General features: G+C 35.1%; 2 pseudogenes; one reads left to right on the top strand and one right to left on the bottom strand.

The window, feature by feature from the left end:
* Window positions 1-425: 425 nt before the first annotated feature.
* Window positions 426-1,907, bottom strand: LOC120186097 (annotated as a pseudogene).
* Window positions 1,908-6,754: 4,847 nt separating this feature from the next.
* Window positions 6,755-21,471, top strand: LOC120185541 (annotated as a pseudogene).
* The last annotated feature ends 104 nt before the right edge of the window (window positions 21,472-21,575 follow it).

Here is a 21,575-nt window from a genome sequence, read left to right as displayed (position 1 = left end):
GGTGAACATATACTGTTGTTGTCAGTTGCAACTGGCAAAGTTGATCATATATTCAATTTAGGTTTTATGTTCATTATTATTTAAAATATAAAAAAATAAAAATAAAAGAAGAATACATAAACAAATATATAAACGAGTCGATAAATGAACTTTCAAATAAGTTTGTTCGTAAATATTAATAAATTAAATACACATATGTCCGTGTTCATTCATTTATTAAATGAACATACTTATTTATTTAATTTAATAAACAAACATTATACAAACAATTCACAAACTATTCATCGAACTGTTCATTTATATTCCTAGTTATCAACTTAAAATGTGAAAAGAACACATATATATATATATACATATATATATATATACATATATATATATATACATATATATATATATACACATATATATATATATGGTAAGCCTATATCACTAGACCAGTTTAATTAATGGCCACGAACCTTGTTATCCTGCTTGAGACCATCCATTTCTTCCCTGAATTTGGCAATAGCAGCCCTGGGTAAAGAAACCAACACTCTAGCACCGCCTTTCATCGATTGGTCTAGTTTACAAGGAGGCAATACAAGAACCAAATCCACGTACCCGAACATGTTCCACGGAAGTGGTACCATGTTTACACTACCTTTCCATCCAAAATCCACATCTTCCAATAACCCCAATCGTCTCCAATCCGTTGTGACCATGATCGAACCAGCGGCCGCTTCGAACTTCGTATTCAGTTCTCTCAGCTTCTAATTAATGCTCATCAAGTTCCAGATATAATGATTCTCAGAAGCAAGCTTTTTGCTCTCCTTGATGCGTTTCACAGCTTTAAAGAGAGGTCCTTCGTCGAGATCCTTCCCGGTCATGGTCGTATTTGCCGATGTAAAAGCATTCCCGTAGTATCCCTCCGGCAACAGTGGTTTCACGATGCGTCGTATCCCTACGGCCATGCCGAGCATTGTGTTTTTATCTGGATTCAACTTCAATGCTCTAACCCTTGCTCTCCATATGTAGGCCGAAAGGACCTCAAGACTTGTTACACTCTCGTCTTTGCTTTCTTTGATCAGATTCATTTGCAGTGTTTTTATACTCTCTTCGGTTACATAAAAGCAGGCATGGACTATGTCAGTAGTCGGCAGATACGGTGAGGCTGCTGTCAAGTCCTTATTGAGCATCGACGGAAGGATTTCTCCGATCGGTTTCGCTGTTAATAGTTCCCTCTCCCACACGGGTTTAACCGAGGGCTCGTTCTTTCCACTCGCGAGCTCGGTCAATGCTTGAAAGAACTGAGCTGCACCGAAGCCATCACAAACCGAGTGCGATAAGCTCAAAGCAATCGTGAACCCTCCGCATAAGAACTTCGTCACCTGCATGACAAGAGGGTGATAATATCCATCGTCAGATTCGGATGCAAAATCCAAAGCGAATTCTTTACCGGCTTGAACATCTATGCCATCCAAGTGATTCAACGAGGAGAGCTTGCAATCGGAGGTGGCTACTAAGAACGGCACGCCATCGTGGTCGGCATTGCAAGCGATTCGAAGTCTTCCATCGGTCTCTCTCTTCATCTTCCCCGCTAAGGGATAGTAATAAACCAAGAGCTTGGAGAGTGCTTCCCGGATTATGGAAGCTGGATCCTTGGGTTTAACATCGAAATCGCCATTGGCTTGATACACGAAAACAGTATGGCACATGATCTCAAGGTTGGGATCATTGTCGATGGTGGAGAGAGATAGAACCTGTGAGGGTGTAGGTTTGAAGGGTTTAACAAACAGGAAATCATTTCTATGGACTGAGAACATGATGTTACAGTGGGTTGCCATTGAAGTTGCAGAGAATCAAAGTCTAAAATGGTGAGGCTTAGTACTGGAAGTGCCCCATTATATATAGACTGTTTATGCATTTTGGACTTATCCATTCAATCCAATATCGTGAAATCATGATTACCAGGTCCCAACGCACTATTTAGATCACACCGACTGATATGGGTTGGACTTTGATGACTTGCTTGTTTTAGAAAGCAAACCAAGTAATCAGAGAAACCGCGTCTAAGAATTGTGGAGTATTAAAATGGCTTTTATAAAGATACAAGAAAAGCATCGCCACCGAGCTCCAATATTCACAAAGGAGAAAGCCTTAGACTCAAAATGAATAACATAAAAAAAAATACTTTATTAGCCAAGTAAGAGAATTTCACAAGCAAAATTAAATAGATGACATGAAACATGTAAAGTAACAATGGAATGAATAAAAGAAAAAAAAATTAAAATGGATAAAACTAAAGAATTTAGTAACTACATCACTAATTTATTTTTTCTACAATTGCAAGTACAACATTTAATTTTGTTTTATTGTAGACTTAATACTTAATTTAACTTTTAATTTTGTTACCTCATTAGTTTAATGATTTTTTTTAAATATCATGTGACTTGATCAAATTCTGCCTATGTAATAAATCTTAAAAAAATCTTAAAATAAAAAATATAAAAACAATTTAAAAAAAATCAAATTTATATTGTTTGAACTTATATTCTTAAAACAATAATATTTTATTTTATATTGTTTTTGTTTCAAATTTTAATAGGGGGTGAAATTAATTAGCCAATAGCGGCAGACCATTTTTAGTGGAGTATGGGGTAGGAAATGATTTGATATCCCACTATAACACTATGTTTCTTAAGGGACATCTATCTCCTAATTAATTGACATCTTACATTTTGGATAAAGTAATTTACCATATGATTAGAAATGTATAGTTTAATTTATCAAATACAACATCCCAGTTCACCATCTTTTCCATTTCATTAATAATCTATCATTTGGTGGTTGATTGGATTAAGCTTGTTCAATAATATTTTGGAAGGAATTTATTAATGAATGTCCTTTTTTTGTTATTTTAAAAGTATTTATTTATTATTATATAATAATAGTAGTAGGCAACTTTTTCATAATTTGTTATCAAACTTGATCAACACCTTTTTTTATGGAAAACATAGCTAAATTACAATTGCCAAGAATTATGTAGCCATGACCTCTACTTACTATCATACTTTGGATTTAGGATACATTAGAAATCACATCAGAATTGTGATCAGGGACGAAACTAAAAATTTATTAAAGCGGTGTTAAAGTATTTTTTATTTTTCATAAATATAATTTTTTTCAATTGAAGAGATCTGATAATTTTTTCTTTATTTATTTATTAAAAAAATATTTTTTTCAATATTAATTAATATATAAAAAATAATTGACGAGAGCCCAGGAAAGATGATGTTCTGCCCATGATTGTGATATTATCAACAATTATGGTTACACATGTCCTCTAAGATAAGATTTTCAGTGACAGATACAACTCTTATTTAGGATGGATAAATATTTAAAAATTTTCGATTATTTATTTATTTTATTGAGCATGTTTTTCCTATACTTTTATTTATGTACACCTTATATAAAAATTTTATGTTGTTAATATATAGTTAGGATCTACCTGCACTTAGTGTAAAATTTTTAGTTTTACACATTTTTAGGATAGTTAGATGAGGGGAAATCAAAGATTGACATTAATTTTTTATTTTTTTTCCAGTGAATATCTTCACATTTCCTACTGTTAATCACAACTTTGATTTTTTCTCATCTAACGATCCTAAAAAGGTGTAAAACTAAAAAAATTTACACTATGTAATTCGATCTTGATATATATATATATATATATATATATATTTGTGTTTATCCTCAATGGATCCGCTCAATCTTTTAAATCTAATTACGAACAGAGATTAAAACGAGTATTTTTTGCAATTGCCTAAGACAACAACTCCATTAAACTAGAGAAATATGAAACTAAAAGCAAAAAGGAAATCTTTTTTTCCTATATCACAAGATAGCTCCAGTTTAAACTTGGACTTGGTGCAGACAAACTTCTGAAGATTGTTCAGACTCTCCAGATTTTTGATTAAATCAGTAATATAAACAAAAGTTTGTGTAAGGAAAAGAGTACTAAGAAATTTTGAGCAGTTTGGTTATCTTATCAACACTAGTTGTCAATTTTTTTTACTTTAGTCTCACAAAAAGCATGCATTTCCAGTTACCTATGCCAATGGAGCTGTGAGTTTTCTGAAGAAATAGCAAGAACTGTAATACATGTAACTCCGGCATGAAAAAAGGAGAGTGCGGCGAGGGAAGGTTCTAAAAATTTCAAATTCTCATACATTTTAAAAAATTTCTATTGATAATATATTTTCGCCCCCTAAATACTTCAACCATTTTACCCTACCGTGCCATAAATTTATAACTCTAGTAGGTTATGGCATCAATCTATAGTTTCTTAAGACAAAGATTGTTGTAAAACTACTCCATAATATGAAACCGTTCCAAACCCCTTTGCAACATTCATATTAACAAAATATCAAAGCAAGACAGCCAAACCAGCAAATTGTTCCACTTTAGTTTTGTTAACCGGTGTGAAGCATTTCACATACACGAGTAAATGTGCTCAATTAGTATTCTGTTATCAGTATAATAATTATTTAAGATGACAACAATTTCAACAAAGATAAGACGATAGTGAAGGACATTCAGAGTGGAGTTTACATGAAGGCATTCCGTACTTTTGACACATTCCATAAATCTGGGTTTAGCAGTATATTGAAGTGTAGACAAAGCAACAAATGCTACCAGATGCACAAAATCAGAAAAAAAAAAACATGAACAGATGAAAGCCTTAAGAGGACATTTAAGAAAGAAAATTCTCAAACATCCAAAATCCATAACAAGGATACAGAAAGAAACATGACTATCTTTATTCAAACAGTTACAGGGAAGTGCTAGAAATTAAATTACCTCTTGCTTTTCGATGGATTCGGATAGTTGTTCTTGCCGCTGTAGACGTTAAAATCACAATGGTGAAACATTAGAAGAGACAAGAATCACCAGCAGATTCATGGATTGTGTGGCTTGAAACAAAAAAGAATGAGAGATTATATAATCAGTTTTCTGAGGGCTGCAACTTCAGATAAACACTATCCCAAACCTGAAATTCTCTGTCACTCATTTTCTTGTCCGCAGACCCGTCTAGGATTGTAAATGAGACGAAATAGATCGCGAATTATTCGAAATCGACTCGATCAATGTTCGATAAATACTCGGATCGAATGGACTCGACTCAAGCCCGAGCTCGACTCGAGTTCTTAACAAGCCTAAACGAGCTATTTGATAATAACTCGAAAAGCTCGTGAGTAGCTCGAAAATATAATATATTAGTATTTTTTTAAATTATTAATAACATTAACATTTATGTATTGATTTTTTTTTTAAAAATACAGTAAGATTTTCACGTATTTAAGGTTCAGGTTCGAGTTTGAGGCTTCAATCGAGTTAAATTTAAGATTTTTTTTTCATTTCTAGCCTTTTCGAGCTGCTCACGAGCTTCAGTTCAAGATTTCGAGTCGAGCTTGAAAATTTTAAACTCGCGAGTTTTCGAGTTGAGCTCTATTTCATAGTTTTCGAGTCGAGCTCAGTAATACTCAAGTTCGACTTAGCTCGTTTACACCCCTAATCTCATCTATTAGCAAGTGTAAAGTGTGATACATCATAGGAATCTAAATTTAAAGGCCCACACTTTAAAAGATATATTGATTTGCTTATAAGGACATTCGAATGATGATATTTTTTTAAATAAAATAACACGATTATAGAGTTGTTATTTTGATATTTTCTTAGTTTCATATGTTTGAATTTTTATTTTATAAGAAACAATCGTAATATAATAAATTTTGATATTTTACAATTTCGTTTTATTATAAAATATTTTAAATACCTCAATTTAAAATATAATACAGAACCTCCAAATATATTGGGACACGTCTGTTTGTCCGCGTAGTGTTTCATTATACTTTGTGTTTTTTTAATAATTGTTCTCTTAGCAACCTGTTCAACTTCTTTCTTTTTACCATGAACTCCTGTATACTGTTCACTGTAAATTTCACATTCCAAGTTAATGCCCATATAAAGTTTCAAGTGAGGTTGTTCCTAATGATGTGTGGTAGTTAGTGTTATACCACCGTTCAGTTTAGGACAACTAAATAACTCAAGTGGTAGGTTTAAGAAAATACATACTCTTTAAATACGCCTCAAATATTAGTTCAGTCTTTTATTCTGATCATCTATTTGAGGGTGACAAGCGATGTTAAAATGAGTAGAAATTCTTAATTGTTTTAAAATATAAAAATATATCTAATATTAATTACACTATAGTTATATAAAAAAATGTTGTGATTTTAACCCCAAATTTAGTGCTTGGTTGAGTGACAATGGATTGCGCCGATCTCACTTGCAGGACCTAATTTCATTCTACCTTCTACGTTTTTTTGTAATTGATTTTTTAATTATATAATGATATGTGTCACCATATAATTGAATTTTTTTTATTAAATTAAATAAATTAAATTTACAAAAAAATTAAAATCAAATGGTAATATGTGTTATCATTTGATTAGAAGATTAAATTTATTAAATTAAATTATAATTAAAATCTAATAGAATGCATAATTATATTAATTTTATTAACTATCATATTAATAATTCCTTTAAATATTAACACCAAATGACTTAATCGATATCGTTTAAATAATTAAATAAATTGATTGATAAAATTAAAATATCTCAAAATAGAAAAAGGAAAACAATTGGAGGGTCATAGTCCCATGCATTAGGATACATAAGGTTAAGGTATAAGGCGAAGAAGCAATGTAACTTTGACCGGTTCTATATCTTTAAGCTCTCATCTTTTTCATCTCCCAGTCCATTTTCACTCGGCTACATCCTTTTTCTTCCTCCATTCCGTTAAACCCTACACCCTGAAAGCCGCCGAGGGAGCCCATGAATCCCTCTCTCCTCCTTTCTCCTCCTTCTTCCTCTCAACCTCGCCCCCTTCTCTTATTCCCTTTCACCCCTAATCCCCTTCCCTCCACACGACGCCGTTTCAGGGTCTCTTTCCCCCGCAACTCCCTCTCTACCCCTGAACAATCCCATCCCTCCACTTCCTCATCGGAAACAGAAAAACCCAACATTTTCGGAGGCCCCAAGGAGCTTACTGGCATCCAAACCTTGGTTCAGAATTTGTCACCGCCCGTCAGACTAGCCACTTCTGCGGTCATCCTCGACGGAGCTCTAGCAGCCGGATACGGCCTCGGTCTTCGCTTTGGTGGTAACCGAAATGCTGCCTTAGGTGGAGCAACCATTCTCGGCGCGGCTGGTGGAGCCGCTGCCTATGCGGTGAACGCCGCTGTTCCGGAAGTTGCGGCTGTTACTTTGCATAATTGATAATTATGTGGCTTCCTGTGATGGCCCCGTTAACTATTCTGTAAGTCTTTTACAATGCTTAAAATAATTCAGATACGGAGTGAGCTAGCAGGATGAGGCATTTAACATGGAACTTTGTGACATCTACTCTCGGTACGTTTGATACCATTTAGTCAGTTCCCTTCTTATTTGAACAAAGGATTCCCTTGCAAGATTTGGTTCTTAATCTTTAATGGTAACAGGTTTCTATCATCTATCCTTCCCTCTGGAGGTAAACATCTTAGAGGCGATGAAGTTAAAACCATAATTAGTTTCAAAAATGCGTTGGGAATTGATGACCCTGATGCAGCTTCCGTGCATATGGAGGTAATCTTGTGTTGTTCACTCTATGTATATGTTTGTGTGTTTAATGAATATTTCAAAATTGTTTATATTATATTGCTTGCTAGATTGATAGGCAAATCTTTAGGTTTAGGCTCGAGGCTGAAGATCGTGATGGAGATTTAGAGCAGCGGCGGGTCAGTTACTTGTCATTCTAAGCATTGTAAATTATGAATTAGGGACTTAGGAGGATGTAATGGAGTTTGACCACTTTTAGTTTCTTTCCATGCAGACATTTCAGAAGCTGATTTATGTTTCAACTCTAGTTTTTGGAGATGCATCATCTTTTCTTTTGCCTTGGAAGCGTGTTTTTAAGGTCACTGATTCTCAGGTACTTATCAGTTATAATAATTATTTTCCCGGATTTTATTGCTCATATTTTGTTATACTCTCCTAATATTAATTTTTTTCTGTTGCTCTTTCTGGCATCATGAATGCCACCCTGCCAGTTCAACTTTTAAAGATTTGATAATAGATTAATGCTTTTCATAAAACTTGATAATAGCTCCATGCATACAATTCATGCCTCCAGGTTGAGATTGCTATCCGTGACAATGCCAAGCAATTGTATGCTTCCAAGTTAGCTTCAGTTGGAAGAGGTAACACATGGATGTTCCTTCTGCTTTGTATTTTATATTTGACCATTTTAGAATTTGAGATGGTTGTATGATTACCGATTAGTACTGTTAATGTTAATATAGTTTGAAATATTTATTTTCAGATGTCGATGAGAAACTGCTTGTCTCCCTTAGAGAAGCACAACTGAAATACAAACTTTCCGATGAGGTACATTCTTCACAATTTGTGGCATTGCAGTGTTTTAAAAAGTGCGCCTGAGGCACTTTGAGGCGTTAGGCGAGGCGTTTAGAAGAAAGTCTCCGACCACCAAGGCGGCGGCGAGTACATGAAGCCGCGATTCAGTCGTCGGAGGCGGCGAGAGGCGACGAGGCGATGCTTTTAGCGATTCACGTACAATGACCCATTTCAGATTGGGCTTTTTGTCTTCAAGCGAGTGAGCTTCAGAGATAGAGAACGAGATCCGGTCAAAGGAAGAGAAGGGGAAGGGAGAAGCTGGGAGTGCCTTTCGGGTCGACTCAATGAGCCGTGGATGAAAGACACAAGCGAGTTGGAGGTGGCTGCCATTGGTGGAGAGATGAAGAGAAGAAGCAGGTAGCAGCGGAGATTTCGAGTTTGAAGCAAGTGGAAACTGAAGAATGCTTTGGTTAGACCATAGTGTTTATGCTTATAGTAACGTGTGGATTCAATGGTGGGCGCCAAACTAAAACAATAAAATAATAATTTTTTTCATTATGATCATCGCCATTCCCCAACGGTGTTAGACAATGTTTTTAAAATCGGACCGTACATTGAACCGGTGAAGGTACTGGTTCACTGATTTAACTGCGGTTGAACTGGATTTTATATAAAATAATATTTTTTTTAATTTTATATAATATTCAAAGCAATATTAATATATATGTAACACTTTTTTTAAGTTTACAATATTAAAAGATATAAAAATATTACAAGTCATAACATATATAAATTAAAAATCATAAAATCAAGTGAAATAAAATTATTCAAATCAACTACAACATAATATTTAAGATAAAACATATTAAATAATAAATATAATTATATAACTATAATCAAAAAAATAAAATTGAGACTTAAAAAAATCATAACAAATGATATCATTTAGTTTAATTTTTTTTTTATAAAAAAAATAATCTCACATGACTAAGAAACATAGAAGAGCATCCCAAAAGTTTAAAGAGTAAAAATATGAGAGCAAAACAATTCCACATGGCTAAGAAACATAGAAGACCATCCCAACTTACTTCTATAAATAATAGAGGTAATTTGACATTCAAAATCATGAAACCTTTTGGTGAGCACAGAGCGAACTATTCTTTCGCTTCAATTGAGCTCAAATTTTAGGCTTCAATCGAACTTCTAATTTTTTTTTTGAGTTCGAGCCTTTTCGAGTTCAAGTTTTAATATTATATTTCGAGTTCGAGTTGAACTTGATAATTTTTAGCTCGTGAGTTTTTGAGTCGAGTTGAGCTTACTTTTAAAGTTTTCGAGTTCGAGTCAAGCTCAGCAATACTCGAATTTGACTTGGCTCGTTGAACAAACGACGACGTTTGATTTAATTTTTTTTAAAAGAAAAAAAGTGAACCGGCGGTTCAAACCGATTTTGCCAGTTTTCAGCCGGTTCACCCCGGTTTTACCGATTTTTAGTCAATTCTACCGGTTTTCAGTCGGTTCATTGCCAGATCGGTTTTGTGAGATAATCGGACCGGACAGGCCACCGGTTCACGGTTCAACCGGTTGAACCGGCCGATCCGATCCGATTTTGATAACCATGGTGTTAGACATTTTCTATCCATGTTTTCATCGTAATCATCGCCATCAATATAACTGCATTATTTTACTCAATTTTTTACACTTTGTTAATTTAATTTCTTTAAAACATATATTTTTCTATATTTTTTATAATAATTAATATTTTAAATTCAATCTTTTAACGATACAATAATATTAAATATTCTAAAAAAGGTAACGAATTAAATTGGATCAACTTTTTTATCAAAATAATTTTATTCGGAAATATACATCCTCCACTTGAAGGTAACATTTTTTTTATACATGAAGCTGATATTTTAATTGTAAATGTTAATATAGTATTAATTTATTTTAAATTGAAATTTGTGTGCTAAGAAAATTGAGGTCTCAAATTATATTAGGGTCATGTTTAATATTGTCTATTAAAAGTATTATTGAGATTAAAAGTATTCTGGAAATTTGGTGTTTTTGCTTATTAATTTAATTATTAAGTTGTTTTGTGTTTGAAGTATGATTATAAAATATTTAGAAATATTTTGTAAAATTAAGCGCCTCGCGTACGTGAATCCCTCACCTCAAAGCGCCTCAAAAATTGAGGCTCTCAGGTAGCTAATCGCCTTGGAGCGCCTTTTAAAACACTATTTGGTGTATAATTGTTCTTAATATAGTAGTTCTCCTTTTGTAGCTTGCTAAGGATCTCTTAACCGAGCACAAAAGAAAGCTAGTCGTGGAAAATATTTATGTGGCACTGCAAGGACTGAAGTCTAGGGGAAGAACTGCGTACGGTTATCAATACCCCTAGACTGAATGTTGTTTATTCCTTTTCGATCAGAAAGTTTTCCTTAATTATGATGCTTAAACGTCGTCATATGCTTCTGCATTGGCTTCTGATTATGGATGTTCTGTCCTTACTGTGAAATTTTTGCTTTGGTACCATTAGCTCAACTAATGAAATAAGGTTTTCAATGGGGGAGTCAAGCAAGCCGTGGAAGAGCTTGACAAGATATTATCATTCAATGATTTGCTTGTCTCTTTGAGTAAACATCCAGATGCTGATCGTTTTGCCCGGGGGCTTGGTCATGTCTCTCTAGTTGGTATGCTCCCTGGTCCTCTGATTAGATGAATGACTATTTAGACATTGTCATTTGTACTGCACTTTTTTTTATAGGAAGTGGAGGCCTCATTAAAAAAAACCCTCATGATTAACGGAACACCAAACGGTGTTCCTTAATCAACGGAAGGAAGAAAAGAGTGCCACAAAATTCATTAATAAGAAAAGATTACATAAAGGTTAAAACAACCAATCCCCTTACAAACAACCCAAAAAACACTAAAACACCCAGTGAATATTTTTAAATCTTTCCCATGCTAGTGCACCTGCCACCCACGTGAAGGGTTGATGCCCATACCAAGATGTTGCACCCCAAACACAAGTACACAACACCCATCAGCCCTACATCCCACATGCAGCTCGATTCCCCATCACCCATGCCCTACTGCTCCACTAGCACATAAACCTTGGTTGCTGCCCATCCTCCACCGAGCAAACCCATACCCTGCTGCCAAAAACACATCTACCAACAACTTTAAAAAGATAAACCTTACATAAAGCCAAAGTATGGCCTGAAATACAACACAATACATCAAATAGACGCAAAAAAAAAAAGCTAACACAAACCATATAAGCCAAATTCAAACATTACAACCATGAACTTCTGCACGATAATAGATGAACAAAACAAAACTTCGAAAAAACTCTATCCACCAATCCGAATTATCGGCTGAGACCATCCGAACTTTCAGCTCCAAACAATAAGCATGATGCAGATCACCTGAAACTTCTACTACTTCCGCTGCCATAGTCTTCCGAAATCAGATACACTACTGAACCATTAGACTCATAACCCAATTTTTTCCCAAACTGCAAGGAATCGATCGCATCCTTATGTTGGGACAGCCCCAATGCTGGAAAGTCATAATCATATATGAATATGTCTTCAATAACATACACCTCTTCCTCCCGCTGCACCTTACTCTGATGGCTCTTGCTTCAGTAACCCCTAGACTTTCTTTTGGGAGCTGTAAAATTCTCTTGAAAAATTTGGACTGATCTATATTGTTGCCAAAACCCTCCTTAGGTCTCATGTACCGCCTTACGTTACCCTTTGGATTATTGTATACGTAATTGAAAGAAGGCCCTCGTGAAACCCATCCTCCACCACCTTTGACTCAACCCGACTATCCACATAGGGAAATCTTTATAATAATCCTTCGAGCCCTCAAAAGCACGAGCAGGCTCACAACTTTTACTGTAGGCATCTTCTTTCTCACTCTCTGCGTGAACTAACAGATCCACTTTATCATGTAGGCTCACATCTTCAAATTCCCTTAACACTAAACGACCATCTAGGATGAAAAAATTAATTAAATAATCCTTACTCCCCTCATAACCATGTGCATGCAAACAACTGTCCTTAAAAACATCCGTTGCTTCTCTCTCCACGTGCGCCAGCATTGTCTCGTGTTCCCCCACTTCCTCAAGTTGCGAAAGAACCATCCCTTGACCCACAACGGCACTCCTCGGACCCATCATCAATTCCTTGCCTATGTTCCTGTCCTCCACGCCCTCACCCGACAAGAAGCTGCCTCTAGTACTACTCCCCATACAACAAATTTTTTTTTCTTCATTCTCATAACACCTCTCGGCAAACTGCACCTCCGATGAGTGCACGATTCTTCCTTCTTCAGCACCCACCTCCAACTCGGGATACTTAACTAGAGAGTCACCACCGAGCTCCCCTACCTTGGATAACGGGGATGCGATTGCCTCTTCCAACGAAGACGACTCTACCCAGACAGATTATGGGTTGAAGCATGGCTCAAACTCATAAACATGAACTTTAAAGAGCCTATCCCCGACTTTCAAAACAATGGATTCTTCCACGCGAGCTTGACAATCCGTGATGATCTGTAGCAAAGCCCTATCAAAAGAGTCGTTATTTAGGGTCTTTTCCTCAATGGAGATAAGAACTCCCTATTTGAGAGCAATATTTCTGAAGGTGGAGAGACTCCACAAAAACGGAGGGATCCATTTGCACGAAAGTCATGCCCGACGACTGCTGCACTTAAAATCTTCCGACCAAACTTCCACTCTGTTAAAGCATTTATTCAACGCCCCAATCTGATTATGTAGAGTAAAGTCCCTACTCTCTGCATCTTCAAATAAGATTAATATTGCTAACCAGCTTAATCTCATAATTTTCAGACCTACAATACCTTCTTTGTGCATAACGGCAGCCAACTATTTCATCTTAATAAAATTTCTGCACCATCCTACCAAGTTGTCTTTGAGAGTTGAGAGCTTATTCTCGTTAACAAAACCAACAATGGGAGCCTCAGAATGACTAACAACCTCCACTAAACTCTTGCCCTCGATTGGATAAGAACCAAAGAACTTCTTCTTCTAGAAAACATCACGAGGATTATATCTCACCATTAAAACTCTAACTTTGTTACCTTGAATCCAAGATCTAACAACATAGTTGATAACCTTCCTCGCATCCTCCAGTCTGGTGAAACGAACAAAACCAAACCTACTTCCTCCCTTGCTTTTTATTAGGGATGAAAGAATCCTTGGTTTAAAAAAGCGAGCATCAGGCGCGCCTGATGCGTGATGCGGCCGTTGCGATGGTCAAAGCGCATCTGGTAGCCTGATGCGGTAGGGGTACATAATGCGGTCTGATGCGATTATTGATTTGGTGTGAGCTAAAGATTAACAGCAACAAATACAAATAAAACCCTGACCTGGTTTGAGTTAGTGTGAGCGGGAACACCACTGAGTCAAGTAGAGTTGAATACTTCATTGTTAAAAAACAGATCATTGAAGGTGAAAAAGCAAATCTTTCATGGAAATTCCAAAAAAGGAACATATTTTGACATTTGGGTTGTGAAGATAGCTCACTCTAGTAAACCAAAACAGGGTTCGTAGTACCTCAAGAAAAATGAAAGTTCTGAGAGAAATAATGGGGTTTCTTAACAGAGAAAATGTGTCCTTTTTAGAGAGAGAAAGAGAATATCCAAAAATTGTGCTTTGTCATAGACGATTGGTCGGGGATGATATGCTTTGCTGGAGGTAGAAGAAAATGGAAATGTTCAGGGGTAAAATGGGAATATTGAACAAAGTTGACTGCGAATATTGAAAATGGTGAAGCATAAGAGACGAACATTACATCGGTTGATGATATGATTCGCTTCGAGATTTACAAAAATATCCTTTTATGTTCTTGTTGTGTTCGTATTGGTACAAATATGTGTATAATATTAAGGGTAAACTACACGTTTAGTAATTAACTATAAGTTTTGGTCTATTTTAATACTTAAATTTTTAATTGTTTTTAAAATCATATCTAGAGTTTAGTTTTTATTTCATTTTAATACCCCGTTTAAAATTTAACGTTAAATTTTGAAATTCTTTTTGAAAGTTTAGTTATTAAAACGTCCAAAACTAATAGTTTAGGTACTAAATGTGTTAAATTTTTAAAGGCATAATACTAAAATGAAACAAATAGTTTAGGTTCTAAATATGTAATTTACCCTAATATTAATATATTTTTTAAGTTTTTCTTTTAATTTATTTTTTCATGACCACTACAATATTAAAAACTTTGTTTGAACATTTTATCACGTCAGCAAGATACATTAAACTAAATATGTCTTTTGAAAAATACAACTCGAATAATATATCTTTATTTTATATATAAATATATTTTTTCTAAATATTCTTTTAACTGTTATTTTCTAAAAAATAAAAAAATTACATAATTTACCCTTATATTTTATATATATTGATGGGATTTTGACCACTATTTAAACAAAATACAAAATGAAGTAGAGTTGATTTGTCTTTTGATTGTTTTGATTTTCCTACGCGTACTTGTCTATTATGTTATTTAACATTTATGAAGTACTATTAAACTAATTTTGGTATTAATTGAAGTATTTTTTATATATAAGTATTTACAAGGTATAAAATTAGTTCAAAAATATTTTTTTTTTATGAAAATTGGCACATCGGGTTCGTGATGTGAGCGCATCACGCATCGGCTCCCAGGACACTAAACGCACCAGAGCGCATCCCGCGTTTTAAAACCAAGAAAGAATCAACCACCTCGCCATATTTATCGAAGAATAACCAAAGACCTTGGTAATGAAAACACTCTGGAATGTTGAAAATGATCACTGTGACACAATTTTTCCCACCAGAAACTCTCACCTTACTCGCCATCAAAGAGAATAGAAAAGGAATAAAGGCAGAAAAAATTATCTAAAACAACTGATTTTTAGAGAGAAGGTGTCTCACTAAAAAAAGGAGGCAGGGGCCCTTTTCTCAGTTGCTAATGTATTTGTACTGCACTTTCATTTTATTTTTTTATATTTAGGCATATAATAAAATTGAGTCAACTGTGTGAGATTCTGTCTGGCATTGTTTAAAACGGGTGAGCAAATCTGTTTTTCTTTTATGAGGTATTTATGATTAATGTTTATGATAATTATGGTTTGAGCAACTCTAATGCAAATCCATTAACTAGCATTATTTGTGACTGGCTCAGGTGGTGAGTATGATAGTGACAGGAAGATGGATGACTTGAAGCTTCTTTACAGAACTTATGTAACAGATTCTTTATCTGGTGGTTGCATGGAAAATCACAAGGTAATTGAATTCCTTCTTTCTATATTCTTGTTCAATTTGCTCATTGTGGGTCTTAATAGCTTTGAGGTTCGATGAACATCTAAATTCCTTTGTATAGCAGTTGATACCTTTTCTGAAGCATTAAGTCTAAATTTTGTTTTAAACTAATCCTATCGGCAGAATCACTATCACTCACAGAAAAATTCTTATACGATTCAGCAGTGTAGTTTTGTTTTTCTTCAACTTATCTTATTGATAGCAGAAGATTGAATGCATGTAACTTTGCCTAAAGGAAATGATCCATATTATGTAATGAAAAGAATATCAAGTTGGTTTATCTTGGATAATGGTGTAAAGGAGGCTGGAACGGTTTATTTTGTGTTAACTGTTAAGTAGTTGGTGCTTGCGCTGGTATTGTTCTATCTATGTACGTTCAGGTGTAAATTCTATAAGCTATTCTTCTTACTATAGCTGTAGAACAGGTATGGTTATTGTTTTTTTTTTGTAACTTCAAAACTTTCTGATTTTTAATAGTATGGAAAATATGAAGGATCTGGTCAAGTTTAATGTATCCAGGATATTACTCTGAATTATTTGTCTCATTCTTATAGAACATGAAATCAAAGCACCATTAAGATCCATTTATAGAACATTTGTTCCTTCTGCTGTTGACCTGGTTGCATCCGTTTAATCTTCTCTGTTCCCACCTTTTGACGAAACCTAAGAGTATTGAACTTAAGAGGCTTTTCTTATTGTCCTTGCATAACTGTTAATTTTATGGAACTACTCAGTCTGGTCTCCTTTTTGTTGATTCAGCTTACGAATCGTGAATGCATGGGAACTTAACTTATTAATGCATGAACTAGCTGTTTAGAGTCCCATTGCTTTCTCAACAATAACAGGGGGAATCTGTTTCATCAATTAAAACCAATCCTTGCAGCATTCCTTTTTTCTATGCTCTTTTTCTTGGTATTCTAGGTTTTGACGCATTATTTTTGTAATTCACCACATTGTCTTTTAGTTGCCTAATGCTTGTTTCTTTTGTTTTCTGTGTTCAAACTTTAGCTTACTGAATTGAACCGAGGAACATACTTGGTTTGGGTAAAAAAGAAGCAGAAGCTATCATACTTGATGTCTCGGCAAAAGTATATCAAAAACGACTTTCACAGGCTTTTCATAGTGGTGACCTAGAGATGGCAGATAGCAAGGCTGCCTTCCTCCAAAATCTTTGTGAAGAATTGCACTTTGATCCACAAAAGGCTAGTGAGATTCATGAAGGTATTAGAAGCAGGGTTGGGAAAAAGAAAAAGCTGAGACTTTTTTCTTCCCTATTAGGGTATTGTTTTTCTGTTTTCAACCTTAGAATATTATTTGGAGTGTCTGAAATGTCTGTTTTGTTTCAAGAAATCTACCGGAAAAAGCTTCAACAATGTGTAGCTGATGGGGAGCTGGATGATAGTGATGTTGCTGCATTGCTGAAGGTGCGAGTCATGCTCTGCATTCCTCAGCAAACTGTTGATGCAGCTCACTCAGATATCTGTGGCAGTTTGTTTGAGAAGGTAAAATTGTGTATCCTCGGCCTAGATATTCATTATTATAATACTAAATTTCTCAGAATTTGGCCTGAATGGTTATTTCTTTGCTGTATATTCTACCTTTGTAAATGGAATAAATACATGCTCTTAGTATCGCACTGCATCTCATCAGCTGAACTGTATCTCTAGTCCTGGAGGTTGGATGAAAACTGGAACTGTTGGTGCATCAGCACAACCCCAAATCATTATGCCCCTGTAAAATGTTTGAAGTCTTTATTACTGTCATATTGATATGGAAAACTGGGAAAAATAAAAAATCTCACATGGATTATTGGAACCAAAACATGTGGTTGTCTTATTGCTGTCCCCGATTTTCTTCAAATTATGAATTATTGCTTCAGGCTGTGAAAGATGCTATTTCTTCTGGTGTTGATGGCTATGCTGCACATGGTCTGCGATTAACTAGAGAAGCAGCTATGTCAATTGCTGGAAAGTGATGTGAATAAATGTTTTTTTTAAAAGTAATTTCGGAGTCGCCATCGGCCTTTTGGGTCAAGTAGGTCGAATACCTAAAAATTATCTTTTAAATGAGTTTTTAAGAAAACATCATTTAAAAGATGAACTGATCTGCGTTTATAACCAAAAATTCGTTCTTTTTATTAAAAAAAGGATTCGTGGTCGGTTACGTTAGGGAAGGATTAGCACCCCTACAACGACCAAAATTGACATTTTTTAATTATAAATTGTCTTTAATAATAGAATTTTAAGAATTCAAATATATTTAATTTATAATTATGTTATTTCAAATTTTATTACTATAATTTTTAAGAAAATATATTAATTTAAATATATTTATAAAAATATTTATTTATTTAGAAATATCAGAAAAGGACTTCTAGGTGTCTTAAGACAGCTCTTTTCTTCGATATTAAAAAAATAAATAAATGACTAAAACATTTTCTTAAGATAATAAAAATTTATTTTAATATAGTAAGATATTTATTTATTCAAAAATATCAGAAAAGGGTTTTTAGGTACCTTAAGACAGCTCTTTTCTTCGATATTAATAAATAAAAATAAATATTAAAATTTTAATAATTTAAATAAAACTAAATTATAATTTTTATAATGTTTAATTATCTAAAATACCAGAATAGGACATCCAGTTGTTTTAAGACTGCCCTTTTCTTTGATATTAAAAATAAATAAACATTATTATTTAAAAGAATATAGGTATATATTTATATGAATAAGATAGTAATAAAATAATTATGAAAATAATGATTTAAACATATAAAATTAAAATATAAATAAACAATGAGTAAAATAAATAAAATTAAAATTAAATATAAAAAGTAATAAAACTTATAATTAAAATTAGTGACTAAATTATGACATATCAAGATTAAATGCTCTAGTTTGAAATATTATGAAAACTAGGTGTTACTAATGTAATTAATCCTTAATTAATTAATTAGAGGTCAAAATAAAAGTTATTAAAGTTATAAAAGACTAAATACGGTATTTACCCTAAATATATATATAAGTATACAGGCTAGGACTAAATTATAAATTAATTAAAATTATAAAACCGAATTGAAATAATTATAATTTGATTTAAGTGACCAATTCGTAAAAGTTACAAACTAAGGGTACTGCGTAGAAGGTTTACCCATAAGCGTAAATGACGCCTATACCCCCTACCCAAAACGACACCATTTGGGAGGGGTATATGAACCCCGAATGGCCGACCCTTCGGGCCATTATTCTTATTTCCTTTCTTCTCATTCTCTCTCTAACTGAGAGAGAATGAGAAACGCTCTGCCTTCTCTCTAAAACGAAGAGAGATACCACCGGCCGGCAACCGTGCTCCGACCCCGACCACAATTTACAAAATACCCCCAAAGCGTAGATCTAAACATCCTAAGGCCCGATCTAAGGCTATTTTAACCTAAAACCCCATAATATATCGTAAATCTACGATTTTCACCTTCGGCGTTTCGGTTCTCCGACGACGTTTGGGGCTCTCCGATGACAGAGTAAGTTCCTCTCTTCTCTTCTCTTCTATTTTTGTTTTTGGTTGTTGTTTCGTTATGCTCTGTTGGTTGTTTGCTTGCTCTCGGGTTCCTCTCTCTGTTGTTGTTCTCTCTGTCTTTTCTCCGTGTCTATGTTTTCTCCTCCTCTGTGGCTGTCTTTTTTTCTCGCAGGTATAGTGGTGGCTTTATAGCCTTGATGAGACTGTCGTCGAACCGGTCCCGAGAGGGAAGCTTTGGTGAGTCACCTATGTGGTGACTCACCCCATAGCTGTGACGTGGACGGTCAGAGTCGTGGCAGCAGAGTTTCTAGAATGTTCGTCGGAGGCGTCGTGGCAGTACTGAAGCGTCGGCAACGGCGGGATGAGACACCTGGAAGAGGTGGCACCGCGTGGTCCCTAGGGTTATGATACCCTAGGGTTTCAAGCTGGAAGCATCTGGAGACCGTTGGATCAAGGCCAGATCCAACGGTGGTGAGCTAAGGCGGTTGGGAGAAGATTCTGAAAACCCTAGAAGGGTTTTGGGTCATGTTTGGGCCTGGATGTAACTGGGTTGTAAATGGGCTTTGTAATATTTAATAAATAATATATAATAATAATTATAATAATAATAAATTTAAATTTAAAATAAAAAAATTGATGTCTACAATTATTGTGTCAATGGTTATTTTCGTTTTGTTAAATTTCAGCTTTAGGTTTTTCATCTTTCTCTCTGCTTTAGACTATCATATATATGTGCCCAGGTCCGTAAGGTTTTCTTGAAGTATGTGAAACGGTCTCGATCAGCTGATAAATTGTACAGAGTCCGCAAAAGAACTTAAGAAGATGATTGCCTTTAACACCTTGGTTGTCACGGAATTGGTGGCAGATATTAAAGGGGAATCTTCTGATGCTCCACCGGAAGAACCTGTTAAAGAGGAAGTAAAACAAAATGATGAAGAGGATGGATGGGAATCCCTTCAGACGCTTAGGAAAATAAGACCTAACAAGGAACTTATGGAAAAGTTGGGCAAGCCAGGCCAAACAGAGATAACACTCAAAAGATGACCTCTCCGAAAGAGACCGTATGGACTTGTACAAGACATACTTGCTATATTGTCTGACAGGAGAAGTCACCAGGATTCCTTTTGGTGCTCAAATATCCACAAAGAAGGATGATTCAGAGTATGTTCTACTAAACCAGCTTGGTGGGATCCTTGGGCTGACTAGTGAGGAGACAGTGGAGGTCCATCGAAGTTTGGCGGAGCAGGCTTTTAGGCAACAAGCTGAGGTGATTTTAGCTGATGGACAGTTAACAAAGGCTAGGATTGAGCAGCTCAATGAGCAGAAGAGTGTTGGCTTGCCTGGAGAATATGCACAAAAATAAAAACTAACAAAATGTCAGCTGCCATTGAAACAGCTATTGGTCAAGGGAGACTCAACATGAAGCAGATAAGGGAACTTAAGGAATCAGGTGTTGATTTAGACAACATGATCACAGGGAGCTTGCGAGAAAACCTTTTCAAGAAAACTGTAGATGAGATTTTCTCATCAGGCACTGGAGAGTTTGATGAGGAAGAAGTGTATGAGAAGATCCCAACAGATCTCAAGGTCAATCCTCAAAAGGCAAAAGGGGTCGTTCATGATCTTGCACGGACTAGATTGTCCAATTCCCTTATTCAAGCTGTGGCACTACTACGGCAGAGAAATCGAGAGGGAGTGGTAAGGAACATTGGGAAGCTTGGTTTCTGTACGATAGTTTTTGTTGTCAACATACTTGAATATGTAATAAGGTCAATTAATTGCTAGATTCTAAATGCTTTGTTGTTGGTTTTTTAGGTTTCCTCACTTAATGACTTGCTAGCTTGTGACAAGGCTGTGCCATCGGAGCCGTTATCATGGGAGGTTCCAGAAGAGGTAGCTGATCTTTTCAGTGTATATGCACAAAGTAATCCTGAGCCTGAAAAGTTGTCACGTTTGCAATATCTGCTCGACATAAGTGATTCGGTGGCAGAAGCTGCCAAAGAGATGGGAGAGGGAGCAGCATCAGTCGGAGCAGAGGAAGAAAAGTTCGTGTTTTGAATGTTTGCATGAAATGTAGAACCTGTTGGTTAGGAAGTTCATTTTGAAGGCCTTTTATGTTATTGAAGTTGAAGAGTGTAGTGGGATTAGTGATAAAGGTGTTTGATCTTGGTTGCTTCTGTTTTCTTTGACACTTATTATATGTACTGAATGGAGAGAAAGGTATTTCCACAAAAAAAGAAGATATTCCCTCTTTATATATAATAATAATAAGCTCAACATCATG

The sequence above is a fragment of the Hibiscus syriacus genome, unplaced genomic scaffold (assembly GCF_006381635.1).
Source record: "Hibiscus syriacus cultivar Baekdansim isolate YM2019G1 unplaced genomic scaffold, ASM638163v2 tig00004004_pilon, whole genome shotgun sequence".
In the NCBI taxonomy this organism is placed as follows: Eukaryota; Viridiplantae; Streptophyta; class Magnoliopsida; order Malvales; family Malvaceae; genus Hibiscus; species Hibiscus syriacus.
The sequence above is the reverse complement of the archived record's forward strand: the minus strand, read 5'-3'. Positions and strand labels throughout refer to the sequence as shown.